Here is a 13,176-nt window from a genome sequence, read left to right on the forward strand (position 1 = left end):
AACATCACTGCTAAGACACAAGGATTAAAATAATTTTCAATATGAATAGGGCTTGAAAATCTGCTTTATTGTTGATATCTATTTAAAAAGTCCTTTAGAACTTTATTTCAGAAACCATACAGTTTCTTAACTGTAACATATTTACTTTTTAATAGTAATATCTAAATTACTTTTCCTTTGCTCATCTCTGATGAAAACACTAGGAAGACTATTATTTTCTTGATGTGCAAAGGCAAATGACTAGGGTGGCAACTTCTAAATTTAATTTTCAAGGAATTCCTGTACCGATCAACAAACTAGACATAATCCATTAAAAAAAAAAAACCAACAAAAAATCTTCAGGAAAGGCAATGGAATGAAGCCAGAGAGATTCCATGCATATTTTCTGCAGTTTCCTCTTGTTGGCTTTCCTTTCTTCTCTGAAAATTTAGTTGTGATTCATTCACAGTCTGAATTTCTTCTGGGATAAACTGATGTAGCTCAGTTTGTTCAGTATAATCCAGCTGTGTATCTAAGGCAATATTGTTTGGTTGTTTGTTTTTGTTTTTTTTTAAAGTAGGAAGATGCTGGATACTTCTTTTCTAGAGACTTTCTAGCATGAACTAAATTCCTTTTCATTGATTGCTTATGACCCCCCTAATCAAGTATTTATGCTGCAAAAGACAAAGAAACATAAATATTCCATAGTACACAATTCAACAATTCTTACTAATTTCTCCAGAATTTATGGGCATTTTGACACTTAAAATGAAAAGTGGAAGCAAAAGTAAATGCGTATTTGGCATCCTCTTATTTAAAATCTTTCCTACAGCAAAAATAACCCATAACTAGTTATACAAACATTGTATACCACTTTCTTTGTTGGTCTAGCCATCATGGGCACCTTCAGTGCAGGTGCCTATGGCAGTCATCTCACACAGAGTTACAGCAGAAATGCCTACTAACACAGCCAAGACTCTTAACACAAGGTTTTTGTTCTGTTTGGTTTTTTTTTTTATGTTTTCATAAAGCTCAAACCTCTTTCTCAGTGTAACTATTACACATAAACACCAAAAACTTTTAGAAATCTGCCATGTTTAGGCTCTCCAGACAGCTCCTGAGCTTTCTGTAGCAGCAGTGTGCTTAAGACACTGTTCTAATAGATGATGACAGTACCATTGTTGAGCTTGGAGTCAAAAGATGCTATCATTTTAGGTAGAAGTGCTGATACTAAATAATTCAGTGTCTTCCTGTAAGGTAGCAGCCCTATAACCTTTCAGTTCTTGTCATCAACCAATCTACAAAGAAATGTTGCTGGAAGCTATGGAGGACTGTGGGAACAGCTCATCTTCCAGGCATAAAAGTAACTGCTGGCAACAACAAAGGGAAATTAAAATATGAAACATACAGCTGTAAAAGAAAATATGCTCTACATGAAAGCACATCAGCAGCTCCATCTGTAAATTTCCGCTCATCCAACATATTGTGAAATGCATAGAAAAAGATAAAAGGGAGGGACAACAGTGCATGTACCAACTTAGGCGGTGTCTGAATAGAGGGTAACACATGCTCTATCTTAAATGAAGTATGGAAAAGAAACTAATCTCACAGTACACTTTGAAAAGCCAGGCCAGGAACCTGAGAGAAAATAAAAAAAGGAAAAACAAGGAAATACTCTATCAGCTCAAGCTTCACAAAGCATTTACAAAATAAAACTACCATAGATTATATGTTAGTGGTTAACAGGCTCTACAGTTACAGAAATGTCTACACTACATGTGGAACCACAGGTATGTGAACCAACTTTAGCACTGAAGAAGAAAATTTTTTAAACAGAAGTTTCAAAGTCTATTGAAATGAAGACCATTGAAGGTATTTCTACAGATGTTTCTCTAACTCCAAGTAGTTGTTTAGCAAAGGACTTGAAACAGTATGCCCTTTCATCCTGAATTTACAGCTAATGCGGGTTTATTGTCATTTAATGGGTAAATTGCTTCTCCTCACAGGGAAGGCTGTGACCTGTGGACAGATGAAAACAGACCTTAACTGAGCCCATGGACCTCTGGCTGTAGGAAATAGGGTGCAAAGGACCATGACCAAAGGCAAAACAAGGCAGTGTGCTTCTTCAGAAACAGTGGGGAAAATAGTTAAAGTGGGCTTGAACTGTATGCAATGAAAGATGGTACAAGAGGTGAGAAGACAACTTTCAGCAACTGTATGAAAGGGCAGGTTCAGGGAAACATCCAGGTTTTTCATGATGTTATCCCCCAATCCCGTGAGAGAGGAGGAACGTGCTTTGTTAAAGAGCACACGACACACAAGAAAAGCCAACCACTGCTTCAGATTGATCTGGAGGAAGGGAGTGAGACCATTCGATTTCTTGTCATAGCACTTTGCCCTCACTGTCACTCATTTTGCTTTGGAGCCTTGTAAGATCTTTGACCCAGAACAGGTGTTTCTGTCCCACTAATGATACTTAATTGGAAAGCTATTGTTTTTGCAGAAAGACTCTTAGGTCTCAATAGGCAGATTGAAGTAACATGAAGGAAAAAGAGATTTAAACTGCAACACAGAGGTGATACTTGTCTATTTTATGACTTCAGCATTAAGTAGTTTTGTTTTGTTTTTTTTTTCCCCCTGTCTGTCTTGGGAGAAAATGGTTTGGATGTGCCCTTGCAAACAGAATAGGATAAAGAGGCTTCAAAAAGTTTAAATACACACACATCAATAGCTGCTCTTGATACAAAAGGTAATAATTTGAAGATACACAGTTTAAAAAGTAAAGGTACATAATATATATGTATATGTAAATGTATATAAATGTGTGTATATGTATAGATATAGTTCCACTTTTCCATTTTGAAGACCATTTAAAAATTTTTCTGATGAGAAAGCTGGAAGAAAGGAGTCTATTTCAGTCCCTCATCTGAAGCCAGAAGCAAGTGCATAAAAAAAGGAACCAAAACCAAACATCCCCCCCACCCCCCTTTGATTCCTCTCTGGAACCCTCAGGACAATAGAAGGGAGCTTTAGGTATTTTCTTTTTCTTATTCTTGCACTTATGGAAGATCCCTGAATTTCATATATTCTGGTTTTCCTAGCTGTCTTTCTTATCTATAAAGTTATTTTAATATCTTTTGCCATTTTCAGCCTGTCTCTTGCTTTGTGGCACTACAGACACAGTGACTCTGTTCCAAACTTGAAGCTGAATGAGGAGCACAGTGCCACAATAACTCTCAGATAGTTCCTTGATCTCTTAAACAGTCCACGCTTCAATTCTCTAAACCTCTCACCAATTTACATTGCTTCACGGAGACTTAAACTGTGCTAACTTTGAAGAAGACTGAACAAAAATGGAGAGAGATGAGTACTCCTCTTAGCTGCACAGAGACTGGAAAGGGAGCTCTACTTAAACCACCCTTTAGATGCTGCTGCCTCCTCCTGTGGTGTCCTGACTATGCCACTGTGACAGCAACTCAGACACTGACCTTGCTGCTTCCCTTCCCTCCTTACTGCAGAAGATGTGGTAAGTGCTGTCCTCCCAAGCTGCTCACAAAACTGGTTGTGTTTAGCACAGGCACTGCTAACAAATATATATGCAAAAAAATCCCAAACCAAAACAACGACCCCAAACAAACTGACAAAAACCCAACCAAAAATCCCAAAAAGCCCAAAGCAGTGTTATTTGCATAAAATGTCCTCTCTCTTCCTTATATGTATGTTATGCTGGTCAGTATGTATATTAATGGCTGCCATTGGGATGCTAAAAGGGAAAATAGGTCAGATTCACTTCATCATTGCAGTACAATGGATAAATAGAAAGGGATACAAAACAGCAAATATCTGTGCAGACAGCTAAGAACCTGATTCACTTGCAGCAAGTTTGCTGGCAGCAATTCATGTGCTGTTGTTGGATAAAGGCACTCCAAGCAGAGATGTGAGGAAAGAATGATGACTTATGAGGTGCATTTGTACAAATAAACATTACTGTTTGCTTGTGAAGGCAAGAGACAAAAATGCTTAAGGTATATCTGCTTGAAGGAGGGTAATAGAGATGCTATCTCTCTCCACGTTTCTGTTCCTTACTCTATTTCATTAGGTAAGAAGGCTTTAGCAACAATTTATCTTAACCTCTTTAACAAGCTCTGACAACTGTTTTCTCTCCAGCTTTGCTTTCCCCAAATTCTCTTCATCAAGAAAAATACAGTTCACAGTTTTCTCTTCCTCAATTGTATTCAGTTTTTATTTATTTTTTTTCCTCTATGAAAACCTGCAGTATGTAATGAAGGACTGCTGCCAGGAGCACACTCCAATGTGCCTATGTGATGATTATGTGAGAGGTTCATAGTCTTTCACATTCCAGCCTTTGGAGCAACTCAGAAAGTTTTAAACACTTGATTTCATTCAGGGAAGAATCAAAGAGTTTCACTGGAAGAAATTGTCTTTACTCATATAAAAAAAATGAGGGTTTGTAAAGGGATCTTTTAGTTAGAAGACAGAAAACCTGCATTTTGTAATACCACAGGGGTTCTTTTAATAAGTCACTGAAAAGTTCCATTTGACAAGTTAAACCTTGAATTTTTTTTCATACTTATTATAGCCAAGGAGGTGCTAACCTAATACAATGGGCAAAGGAGTGTTATCACAATACAATAGACCAGACAGAGTTAGTACAATACTGGGCAATAAGGTATCTCACTGTAATGAGTGTAAGAAGCAGTGTCTGCAACATAAGAAGCATGCTTCAGAAAAGAGAAATGTGTTTAGTTTGTTAGTGGTCATTTTATAGCTGAAATTGTAACCCAATGCAATGACCTGAAGATGCTTAATGGTCTTCTTTAAAAGTAAAATGATCATTTCAAAAGTTCACAGGCTGAAAGAAACCATTATAGACTAGGAGCCTGAGCAACACAGGTGATAGAATTTTGCAGGTGTTTTTTTTTTTAAGCAAGCCTGGTAATCTGGAGTCGCAGCAATGGTGTTAGGCTGGGTCTTATTTTGGCCCTCTATATTGCTTATATGTGTACATTGTGAGGACTGTACACTACTGTGGAAATATTTACAGGATGAGAGATACTCCTGGCTTCCATTTAACTGTATGTGACAAAAAGTTGCATAATTTAAGTTAAAAATCACTTACTTTTCTGTACCTTTTATTTTTTTTTGTATCTGTTTTTATGATCTTTACTACATTCTTGGACTTCAAGTCATTTTCTTGTACTTCTCAGCTCCTGCTCAAATCTGAAGAACTAGCTTTGGCATCAGGATAATCCTATAGAAAGCAAGAAGGAAGTTTTGCTAGAAGGACTCTTCTATCCACATTATTCTAAAGCAGACTTTGGGCAAAGGAAAAAAAATCCATATGATGTGCTATATGTAAATCTAAAAAGGTATTCAGCAAAATACACTCTACAAATTGATGTGACCTACTTTTTCAGATTGTCACCTAATAACATCCTTGCAGCCAATCAAATAGCAACTACAAATAAAATATGCCCTTGATCTGGGAAGAGTAGAATAATCTGTGGACAACTTGAATAAAACTTGGGTGAGGTGTAGTAGAAATTGATATGGTTAGGAATTTGAATTCACAGCACAGCTGTAGGTATGATGGACTGAGAAAAAAAGTGCTGCTCATTTGTTAAGTGGCCAGAATGAAATATGAGGTAAAATGGTGACATTAAGCATAATTGTACTATGCAGAGATATGCATGCGACAGACATCTTTAAGTCCAAGTAGCACCAAGTAGCACCTTCCTGATTACCAAGAAGCATAAGTACAAAGCTTCATACAGAACAGCGACATACTTAAAACTACTTGTCAGCAATCATAATGTATGATGCACTAACTTTTCTGATGGAGGTATGAACAGCTGAGCAAAGTATATTGAGTTACTTGGTGCAGTAGAGTTTAAGAAGGAGTGCACTTACTTCTGAACCTGATTTTGTAAATATTTTTAATAGCTTAGTACTGAGGAAAAAAGGCATTCTTATCCAGCACAGAAAAGCTGAAGTGGTATATAACCTTGAATTCAAACATGACACAGTTATGAACTTCACTAGAATAAAACAACCCTTTCAGCTTCACTAAGACCCAATTTATAGGCACTAAGAGTAAGAGATGTGAAATATTTCTGAGTTCCAATTGCTAAATAGCCTGCAGGAGTCAGAAAACTTGGTTTTGTGGTTGAGGCAGTGGATACAGCCTGAGAAGAACAGGTTTCAATTTATGGTTCTATGCGGCTCTTAGAGCAAATCACGCTTAATACAAAATGTGGTAGTATGTCATGCCTATTAGACTATAAAAGTTTTAAGGCAGAGAAAATCTCCCACCAGGTGAAGACTCTGCATCTACCTCAAAGAAATATCTATCTTGACTGAAAGGCTGAGTTATCCCTATATTAGAAATACTGATCAATAACAAAAACAAATATTGCTGTCTCTTCCCAGACTTCCCGATTGCTGGTGTTTATCTCAGATGTGAGAACTGGCACACAGATTGTCTTCTGTACTTAGCTTTGTTGTGATTTTAGGGGCAGATGGCTTTTACTTGCTGAAGATCAGGAAGGCTAGCAAAGAAGAAAATGAAACAGAGAGGTTAGGGAAAACACAAAGAGGGAGGAATTGTTGGAAGAAAATTACCTGGGGAAGATACTCTGGTGGGCAGATGGTAAAGAGCAGTTTCTCCTGAAGACCTTTTAGGAGTGGTCTTCAGCAAGGTTGCTCCCTTGAGACCCCAGGGAATAATTTTTGGGCAAATGATGCTTGAGCTAATGCTATTGAAAGAGAAGACAAGGTGCTGGCAAAATACACACAAAGTATTATGTGAACCACACATGCTGATGAAAGGCATTTCCTTGTCCACATGTCTACAAGCCAATAATAAGGACTTTCCAGGTCCTTTTTTTTTGCTTAGTGCCAGTAACAGTCTCTGATTTTTCATTTCATACACTGGCACTACCTGAACAGAAATTTCTTAGTGAATTTGAAAATGTTGTTTTCACCTCAAAAATTAAGCAAATGCAGGGGTAATGATTAAGGGGAAAAAAAGGACCACCAAACCCTGATTATATCCACAGTTCAGAAAGCAAGTATAAAGCATAAAACACAGAAAGGATGAGAGCTCCAAGCCTTTTTCTTCCCCCCCTCCCCCCCAACATTCAGTGTAAAAAACTAATCCTTGCTCTCAGTTCTCTTCTTGTTCCTGTTTGATGCTTCATGCAGCCTTCACTATCTTCCTCTCATCCTTTTCTTTCACAAATCCCTGTATCTACAATACTGCTGTGCTTCACTTTAGGACATAACATGACACATAGGATGAAGGCTAATGGTTTCAATAGATATCTGTGCTTTTTGTTCAGAATGAAGAGGGCATAGGTTAGAAAATGAACTGCCCCCTCTCTGTCAGCGTTATACTCTTCCTTCTCCGAGGGACATTTGGGGTATAATGTGGTGGGAAGACAAGCTGCAGATGGATAAAGCATGGTGAGAAGTTGGTTTTATCTGCCTGAAATTAGACTTGGAAAAAGAAAGGACAGCAATTGCTGGACATTAGTAGGAATTCTTTAACAGCTTACAAGATAGTGTATTATAAGATTGAGTGAGTGCTTCTGATCTGTGTTGGAAAGGGACTATGGAATGAAAGTTGCTGGTGGAAGTGGTTGCAGCTTATGTCTGAAGAGGCTGGCAAGGACAAAGGAGGCACTGCTTAGTTTGGCTCTTAACCCTGGAGAACTGGACACTGACCACAGAACCTCTGCTCCATGGCTCTTCCCAGGGCACAACAGTCACTACCATTCCACTGCAGGAATGCAGCAGACAGTAATTACTTCACTTCTGAGCTTTTGGAGGACAGCAACTTTCTTCAGTTTATACAGGCATATGCATTTAGTGCTAAGGGAATCTAGCTTCCTATTAAGTGCCTCTCAATTCAAATAGCTCCGATTGTTCTGTCTTCAGGATGTGAGATGTGCCTTTCTTTTTTTTTTTGGTGAAAGCATGCAGAAAAAGACCTATGCTACCACAGACAACTTTTCTTCCTTTTTATCCTTTAAAGGCTTTGCAAAATGTTCCTATTTAATAACAGTTATCTTTACATCGTAGCTGAATCTTTTCATAACCTAATAGTTGTAAAGCACTGTCTACTTCCCTTAATGATACTATTTTCCCAATATAAAACAGGGCTAATGGGTGTCAAATGTGAAAGCAATATTCCTGCAATTTATCACTTAAGCCTTCTTTCACTCTTTTGGGGTGAATTGTTGTATTTTTAAAGTGAAATTGATTGCCTTGAGTGAATTCTTTTATTCTTCTACATTAACAATTCATGAATGAAGCCAATAGCTGCAACACAATCTTCAGTTCCTTGTCCCACCAATAACCTCAGCTGTATCCTGGAGGGTAAACTCACACTGCATCAATCAACAGTCATTGTGGTCTGTAGCATAGTCATGTGAACTGTGGCTTACACTATGTTCTCGTTTGCTCCCTTGACTTCTGGCAGTTGGGAACTGCACAAAAATGAATTAACTGTTACAGAGTTTCCTGGCATGTTGTACTTTACATGATTGGAAAGTTACATTACTAGAAAGAACAAAGAATATAGGCATTTACTCTGAGGTTTGGAACCAATGCCAATGGTCAAAAGATCCTTGTGTACCTTTTTTCTCTGCTTTCCCTCCCTCCTCACCACTAAGAGTCAGGCAAGTCCAGGTAAAAAGATTCTGGGATATTAAAGAGAGCTCAGTTAAGGGATATTTTGGACTAATTTTTTAAAAAAACAAACAATATCACAAAACAGGACTATAAAATTAAACTGGGAAAGCAAAGAGGCCAGACGCTTAAGAATACATTAAGATTGCACCTGCAGATGAGTTAATACCTTTCTTTCCATGAGGAAACCCAGTACTTCTATTCCCAAATAAGAAATAAACACACAATGTTGGGCAAGGCTGTCATCCGAATGCCCAGAGTGCAACTCTGTGCCTACAAAACTCATATGGAGAAAATGGAAACCACGAATGTGGACTTCAGCCTGACTTGTGAAACTAGAGGTGTTAAGTGTGGTATAATAGCTGTCTCTAAGTCACTGGTAGAACCTCTCTCTGGTATGTGCCTCTCCTTGCTCCTGCTGCTGCCCCCTGTCTTGAAAGCCACCTGCCCTAAGCATATTCTCCTCCTTTACCAGCTATTTTTGGCTCAGTCACTACATAAACATGTGTCTTTTGCTGTTTTGGCTTCTCTGAAGCCAATTTATTTTTTTTTTGTCTCTATGGGCTGCAACACCTACACACACTCATACAGTCCCTGGACTGGGATGCTGCTGGTCTGCACAACCTAGGCTGTACTAGGGCAGGCTTCACCCAGGAGTAATTATTTCAATTTTATGGATACCTGAGCACATTTACATACCCACCAAAATACCACTTGCATCACCACATAAGAGGTCACCTCTAAAATGTGAGACTAATTTTCAGCTCATTTCTACTAAATATGTACTAATTTAAACCTGTGACTTAGTGTGTGTCTTAAAAAGAGACATGTGTGTGTATATATATATATACACACACAAGTTGCCTATTTTATGACTTTTCACATTAATGTTAATTATTTTTCTGTATTTTACTATATATCCTGCAAAATCTTAATCAAATACTTATCCCTAGCTTAGCTTCATGCTCGCATTTGGTATAGCTGGGTATGTCACTCTGTAAAGGAAAAAAAATATTTCTGGCTTACAATTAAATAAAGATAAAAATCTGAATGTCTTTGATTGGAAAAAAAGATTTTTTTTCATGACCAACACTCAATAAAATTTAATGTACTCTTACTTTATTTTCTAAGGAAAACAACAGAGATACAAATAACTAGCCCAGCCTTGTCACTGAAACTACATTTAACAGAAGTTGCTGTTGTCTCAGTTCTATAGCAATTGACCTCTTTGTGATAGAGGAACTATAAAAGGTTTTTATTTGTTTGCAGACTGCAAGATAACAAGGAGTGCATCTGAAAATATGAACTTGGGATGACTTCATATAAATGATCTTGGCTGAAGAGGAAGGGGTATGATAAAAGAAAAAAAAAAGGAAACAAAAGATGGGGAAAGGAAAGACAGATGTGCAGGTTATATGAATAAAGAGTTAAGAAAATTCTTGTGAAAATAAAATTCTTGTGAAAATAATTGACTCTTATGATTCACCGCTGACATTTCTTTAAAATCCCCAAGTCTTTCACAAAATGGAGCAGGAACAGGGTCTGGATGTAGAAAACCCAAGCTCAGATTTCACCTCTACCAAAACTTCAGTACAGATATTATTCTCTCTCTTCTTTCCTATCCTCATCTCACTTATTCAGACAACCATTCAATAAAATTTTGCTAACATGTTCACTTTTCCACATTACAAAACAATGTCTAGAGACCTCAGATAAAATCAGGGTCTCCTGTACACAAAGCACCACTAAAGGGATGACCTAACTCCACACAATGGAGAGAGAAGAACTGCATTCTGCTCTTAAGCTGTGGCAGTAAAAGCCAAAACTTTCCTTGTTTGTCCAAAGCAAGCCCTGGAAACTGAGGTCAGAAATCCCAAGCCCTGGTTCAGCGGCTTTTCTGAGAAATACTCCACAAGACATGCTATAAAGACTCTCTTTGATGTCTCTCCACCCATTTGGTCCAGCCTGGTAGTGCTGAGGCTTCCCAAAGGCTCTGACCACGTAACTTTGATTGACAATACATTTTACATGGATAAGGACAAGGTAAACTTTCCCAGACATGTCTGCAGGGTCATAAATGTTTGTAGGATTGACTATTCACTCCAGAGGCAGCCCCATGTTACACTATCTTTGCTGCATACAAATGAAGTCACTTCACAGTACAGTAGAGTGCATATGCTGCAGTGTGACCTCCTGTTTGGTGACATCCATCAGTGAAATTTTCTGTGGTGGTGGCTGTCTGAAAATCATCTGGTACATGAATTTTTACTCATTTCACTAAAACTCAATCAATAAGGGCATGTAGTTTCAGAGTTCTTATATACCTGCACTGTGAATAAAGCAAATTAAATATTTGTGCAGACTTCTGTGATTTGTTTTGAAGCGCCTGACCAGAAATATGAACATCAGGAATGAGAAGGAGGGGACTACTGACAAGCAACACTGCATGCAGAAGAAATGCAAAGTGCTTCCTTCCAGGGAGACAAAAAGGAAAATTAACCCAAATATGAATGAACACTTAGAAAAAAAATCTTGAAAGATTAATTTGGCATAAGTTAGTATTGCACTTTTTGATGCTAGACTCTACCATTCTGATTCATTTAAAGGAGCATTATAGATAGGTGTTTAAATACAAGTATATATCCTAGCTATACCTATATTTACACTGGAACTTTTATCTTAGGGGAGAATGTTGTTTTTCCTATAAAATGTAAAACTATAAACCAGATCAATTACTTTTTAATTATGGAAAGATTAGGTAGCAAGTGGGAACAATTGCTCACTTTGTATTATAATAAGAAAAGTGGGGCAAATAAATTGAAAATGCAGGTAGTGTTTTTCAAGACAAAGGGAGATTCCATTTTACTGAATGTGTCATTGAGCACAAAGTGCCTTGGCTATTGAAAAATTTACATGACTAATTGGAAAGCATCTGAAACAAATAACCAATAACCATACAGAGCTCTCAGACATGGATTACAAAAACAAACCAAACCAACAATACCCCTGGTGGCAACACAAAAAATATTATATATGCTTGGTATTTTTCTGAAGCCCTTTCTTAGGTGCTGCCTTTTACTTACTTTCACAGACAGGACATGTGACTTTGTGAGTAAGAACAGCAGTGCCAAAGTGAGGCATTATGGCTATTATTTCTAAATGTTATGTTATTGTTCTTAAAACATTCTTCTGCTAAAAAAAAATGATGCAACAAGATCAAAACAATAGCAGACTACTCACAAGAAAAAACAATGGCTTTATAAAACAAGCAACCCAGTTCTGGGAAATGGAGAGGAGATTTTGCAAAAGAGCTCTTGTTCATTTTAAAAATCAGACATGGTATTATGTTTTGCTTTGCAAGGTTTTACATGGGATTAAACACACAATACGGCTAAGAGCAGAGACCAGAGCATTTTAAATGAGCTATTCAGATTTCACTAGATAGATACATGTCTTACATCAGGGACAGATGATAGTAACTCTTTCACTCTGGCAAATTTTTGATTCTGATAAACATAACTGCTCATGTTTATCACTATTCTAGTGAGAGAAAGGCATTTGATTAAACCAGTAATTCACTTTTCAGCTACAGAAGTTGTAGTATGCTCATTGTTGCACTGTCTTAAAATCCTTCATATTCACTGCAGTGGTCTCCATTTTTGCTCTTATCTTATTCCCTAACTCCTTTACCAGATGTTTACAATTATAAAAGTAAGTGATTTCAATATGATGCAAAAGAGTAAACAAACCCTTACCCTGCGATTGTTCTAGGCACTGTGAAAGAACAAACAATCATTTTGACAGATAGACAGGAGACAGGTCAATGTGATCTGAGTACTGTGTCCAGTTTTGGGCCCCTCAGTTTAAGAAGGACATTGAGACACTTGAACGTGTCCAGAGAAGGGCAACAAGGCTGGGGAGAGGCCTCGAGCACAAGCCCTACGAGGAGAGGCTGAGGGCACCGGGATTGTTTAGCCTAGAGAAGAGGAGGCTCAGGGGAGACTTTATTGCTCTCTACAACTACCTGAAGGGTGGTTGTAGCCAGGAGGGGGTTGGTCTCTTCTCCCAGGCAACCAGCACCAGAACAAGAGGACACAGTCTCAAGCTGTGCCAGGGGAAGTTTAGGCTCGAGGTGAGGAGAAAGTTCTTCACTGAGAGAGTCGTTGGCCATTGGAATGGGCTGCCCAGGGAGGTGGTGGAGTTATCATGCCTGGAGGTGTTCAAGAGGGGATTGGATGTGTCACTTGGCGCCATGGTTTAGTCATGAGATCTGTGGTGATGGGTTGGACTTGGTGATCTTTGAGGTCTCTTCCAACCTTGGTGATTCTGTGATCTGTGGAAAGTCTGTCTTCAAGAAAGGTCAGCAATGTAAAACTTCTTTCTCCTTTATTCTCCTCTATCTTTTGATTTCTTTTGCTCCCTCTTGCTTAAATTTGAGGGTGACCCAACAGATATTGAGATAAAATGATTAGTGACTGTTCACAG

At 38.1% G+C, this 13,176-nt stretch overlaps 1 long non-coding RNA gene across 1 annotated transcript in view; it reads left to right on the forward strand.

Annotated features, from left to right (window-relative positions):
• Positions 1 to 10,979, forward strand: part of LOC137442402 (uncharacterized) — an 82,059-nt gene extending 71,080 nt beyond the window's left edge. Inside the window, exon 3 of the long non-coding RNA XR_010987660.1 lies at positions 9,961 to 10,979. This is a non-coding gene — a long non-coding RNA (uncharacterized lncRNA). The remainder of the gene's footprint in view (positions 1 to 9,960) is intronic.
• The last annotated feature ends 2,197 nt before the right edge of the window (positions 10,980 to 13,176 follow it).

The sequence above is a fragment of the Melanerpes formicivorus genome, unplaced genomic scaffold, assembly GCF_026170545.1.
Source record: "Melanerpes formicivorus ecotype bairdi unplaced genomic scaffold, bMelFor1.0.p_v2 SCAF_7, whole genome shotgun sequence".
Lineage (NCBI taxonomy): Eukaryota > Metazoa > Chordata > Aves > Piciformes > Picidae > Melanerpes > Melanerpes formicivorus.